The sequence below is a fragment of the Gavialis gangeticus genome, unplaced genomic scaffold (assembly GCF_001723915.1).
Source record: "Gavialis gangeticus isolate Ggan-Ray unplaced genomic scaffold, GavGan_comp1, whole genome shotgun sequence".
Lineage (NCBI taxonomy): Eukaryota > Metazoa > Chordata > Crocodylia > Gavialidae > Gavialis > Gavialis gangeticus.
In genome coordinates, this window is record NW_017729005.1 from 4,227,243 (window position 1) to 4,231,843 (window position 4,601).

The window sequence follows — 4,601 nt, forward strand, 5'->3', positions numbered from 1 at the left end:
CCGGGCCGCGGCGGCGGCGGCGGGCGGGCTCTGGCGGTGTCACACGCAGCGCAGGCAGGCGCCGCCCCTCCTCCGGGGAGCCGGAGCGAGCCCCGGGGAGGAGCCGGGCCGGGCGGGAGAGGGAGAAAAAGGACTTGAATATTCCGGCTTTTTGAATGAGCCACGTGTTCGAACTACAAATCAGCGCCTCAAGTGAGGGACCCGCGCCTCAAGCAGCGCCGCCGGAAGGCCGCCCGGGTACAAGTCGGGAGCTGGCTAGCGCGGCTGGAGGTGGCCGCGGCCGGGGACTCGCCAGCAATGCAGCGTTTTTAGGGCGCCCGCGCTTGTTCCCCCGGGGCGGGAGAGGGACCGCGGGGCAGGAGCAGGCGGAGGAGGAGGAGGAGGAGGAGGAAGGGGCGAAAACAGATGATAACTCCGGCGGACCTCCCCCGGGCGGCGGTGGCCCGTGCAGGCTGGCGCTGAGGGGAGTCGGGGTGCGGGGACCAGACGCCTGTTCCGGGCCGGGCCGGACCTGGTCTCCGCCTGCGATTTCATGTTTGGTGGCTTTCTGGGCTCTCGCCTGCCATTGGCTGCGCGGGCAGCAGGGCGAGGGAGGCCAGGCGGGGAGGGGAGGGTCTTCCCTGCCGGGAGGGAGCCCCCCGTCCAGCCATGTCTCCTACCCTGGGGCCGAGGCTGGTGGGGACAAGGACAAAGAGGTGGAGGGGCAGCCGCGGGGGCGAGGAAGAAGCGGGAGAGTCCTCGGGGAGGGGGCAACGTGCTCCTGCCTATGGCTCCCACCCGGGGTGTGTGGGGGGGGGAAGGTTGTGTTCTTTCTTTTGAGTCTAGTTTCATGGTGGATCCAAGCCGAGGACACGTGAAGAATGAGCAGCCCCGGCCCGCCTTCCCCGGTCGCACACGCGGGAAGGCTGAGCTGGGTCCCGCCTCCCCCCCCCCCCCCCGGTCCCCCCCGGGGAAGGGGGGGGGGGGGCCCCCCCCCCCCCCCGGTCCCCCCCGGGGAAGGGGGGGGGGGGGCCCCCCCCCCCCCCCGGTCCCCCCCGGGGAAGGGGGGGGGGGGGCCCCCCCCCCCCCCCGGTCCCCCCCGGGGAAGGGGGGGGGGGGGCCCCCCCCCCCCCCCGGTCCCCCCCGGGGAAGGGGGGGGGGGGGCCCCCCCCCCCCCCCGGTCCCCCCCGGGGAAGGGGGGGGGGGGGCCCCCCCCCCCCCCCGGTCCCCCCCGGGGAAGGGGGGGGGGGGGCCCCCCCCCCCCCCCCCCCCCCGGATTTTAAGGGCTCGCTCCTAATTCTCAGCGCTTGTGAGGAGCACAATGGTGGGGCTGTGGGGGGAGGGGTTTGGCTCTGTGGAGCCTTTCCCGGGCAAGCAAAATGTTGCCTGAAGATAAAGAAAGGAGACGGAAATGAAAGGCAGTACTGTATTGCATTTCATATGGCAATCTAGGAGGAGGGAGTTTGTTTTTGCCGTTTTGTTTAATGATTCAATACACTGGAGTAAAAGGCTTCACTTATTCCGTGGCAGAGTCTACTTGCGATCCCTTTTAATAGGTATTCCATGGAAAATAGTGAAGTCCATTAGTTAGCAATGAATGCATTTCCACATGTCCTGCATTTTATGTGGAAATGTGCAGTAAATAGGCATGCCTCAGTTTGTCTGAGGGGGGTTTTTTCCACCTAACTCCTACGAGCTGTATTAGTAAACAGGAGCCATTTAATTTCATTTGAAGAGATACTGTTGATGCATGTTGAGGAGTTCTTTTGTTATGTGTACTTTGGCCGCTGCAGTCTGCATGTGCGGTTACACATGGCTCAGAGACCCCCATGCAACAGGACAGAAAAAGCCATGTGTAACAAAACAGTAGTTGAAGATTTTTACCATAAAGTGCTGTCTGATTCAGGGAGGCATTTCTGAACAGAAGGAGTCCTGAACCAGAGGGGAGACAGTCACCACCAAAGGGGACTGTTGCATTTCAGCAATTGTGAAGAAGCATGCTCTCTTCATAAGCCCGTGCTTCTCGGCTTCATTTATCACCAAAGTAAAAATGATCATTTAAATCCACTGTGTAGTTTGTCATCTTAATTCTTATTGGCCTTCAGTGACAATTACTTTTGCAATTGACAAAATGTGCATTTGTGTTCCCACTGTTTACAACTCGGCCATTGTAGAAAATAAGCAAAAAGGTCCTGGGTGTAGATAGATTTTTTTTTTCCCTTTCATTCAACATGACCAGTTTCCACCCACGTCTGACCTTCTTCTTAAAGGATCTTGTACTTCATATGAGCCTGTAAAATCCACCTGAAACATAACTATTGTGTGTGTTTAGTATGTGCATGAGGGGAACACGCCATCACCACTCCTGGATTTTTAGTCCAAACTGCAGACTGCTTCAGTAGTATTGCTTTGATCTGTACTAACTTGCAATTTAATTTGCATGTGCTCATGTTTACATATGTAGTCTGTACAGCACTGTTCAAATGTTCTCTCATTAAACTGTTAAACTGAGTATATTGTGAATTTGAAGTAATATTCTAGTTGCCCATTCTGTTATGCTGTACATTTAAAGAGAGAGAGTGGGAATTCATACACAAACATGAATCAGTGGTTCAACATCGTAAAAAAATGAAAGTCCGATACTGGGGGAGATAACCCCACAGCCACATTATGCTGAAAGTGTCTTTGTAATGTGGCAAAGAGTTTTGTATAGAACTCCACTATATTATTTTATTTGTAATGTAAAAAGTTGTTTAACAAAATGCTTTAAAAAGTAAATCCAGAACGTTAATGTAAAATTTGGTTTATGCTGTATGACAAAAGGCTACTTTTAATAGCATCTACAAATTTAGTCTGTATCAACGTGGCACTCAGAACACTTGGACAATCATTGTTTTGCTAGGAAACTGTTACAATTTGACATGTAACTGATTTTTTGGTAAGCATCCACACGTTTATAGCTGACTAGATATTTAGCAAAACTTCTTGAGAAAAAAAAATTGATCCAGATTCCCAAATTTTAAAAAGAATTAGCTGTCACCTTTTTGATAGCTTTTAAAAATTCTAAAGCAAAATTTGAGCTTAATCCTTTTGGTTAAATATTTTACCTCAAAATAAGGAAAACATTATAGCCTTATCCTGTTAATTGGTGTGATTTCCTTAGAAAAAAACTTTTTAACTTCAAAATAAGCAAGTGATACCTTTTTATTAGGTTTTAATGACCTTGCAGAAAGCCTAATCGTTAATCTAAAGCTTCCCTCCCAAGTAATGTAATGTTGATGAATAAAACCACTCTAAATAGACTTTCTTCAGGTTTCTAACAAACGTTAGATTGGTAGCTGTTACATTAACCATCAACTGTAAATAAAAATAATCTTTCCACAGAACAAGAATAGTTAAGTGATTTAAAAAAGTATTTTAAGTGAGAATTGTAGTTGAGCAAGTCAATTAGGAGGTCAAATGACTGGTTGATCAGCGTAAGTGATGATTAAGATGGAAAAGGAGGAAGAATGTGTTTATTTTTTCTCCATTACCATCAAAAGCAACAACAAAAATATAGAAATTATAACATCTCCAGTAGGGTACAAAGGTGGTATTTTGTAGGCTGCTTTGGGGCCCCGCTACTGGTCTACTGACCTCTGAACTATTTAGAAAGAGTTCAGCTTGCAGAAGAGAAACGTGAGGGTAGGATCTAGGTCTGCCATGTCTGTATGACCTGGATGAAAAATATGCACTGCACTACTTCCAGCAATGCAACAATGAGGGGGAAGGGGTGTGTAATGCAAGGAGTTGAAAGGTCGCTGAGCAGAGCTCTCTCCTTTTCCCTGCGTTGTGGGGGGAGATAATGCATGCAACCAGAAGGGGAAGGAGGTGGAAATCATTAGACTGAATCTACCAGTGATATTATCAAATGTTGGGAATATCCTTCCATTGGTCAGCTGCCGAGCGCGTCCCCATCCTCCCCTCCGCCTTCCCGGCACCCTCACTTCCCTACCCAGCCCCTGCCTGTGCCTCGGCCCCAGCCTGAAGCTTCCTCGAGCTTGCAGAAAGCTGCAGCTGGCTGGAGCAGGGATGCGGAACCGATTCCCGCATGAAGTTAACACGCAGAAGGAGGCGGCGATGCCGGCGCCCACCCACATGGCAGTTAAAAAATCAGACACGCTCCCACCGCGTCACTCGAGAGACAGATGGCGAGAAGAACCAGGATGTGGAGGCCGGGGGAGGGGGGGACAGAACTCGGCGGGGTAAACAACAGCCCCCTCCCGGGGGAGGGTGGCAGGAGCCAATGCCCGCGCCGGGGCAGGGTGGAGGAGCGCGCCCGAGCTCGGGTCCAGCAGACCAGCCCCCGCCCGCACAAGGCTGCAGAGCGGAATGCGGGGCCCCCGCCCGCCTGCGCGCGGCCGTAGTAATCGTAGTAAGTGGGCATGCCGCTCTGCGAGTGGGTGAGTGAGGGAGGGAGCCAGCGCCGCCTCCCATTGGCTCCGCGCTGCACCAACCAGCGCCCGCAGCCTCGTTTGGGTCGCAGCCACGGGCCTTCTCATTGGTTCGCGCCTCTTCTCATTCATTGGCCTCCTGTGCGGTCCCGGCGGTGGCGGCAGTTGTGGCGCGAACCCCCCCCCCCC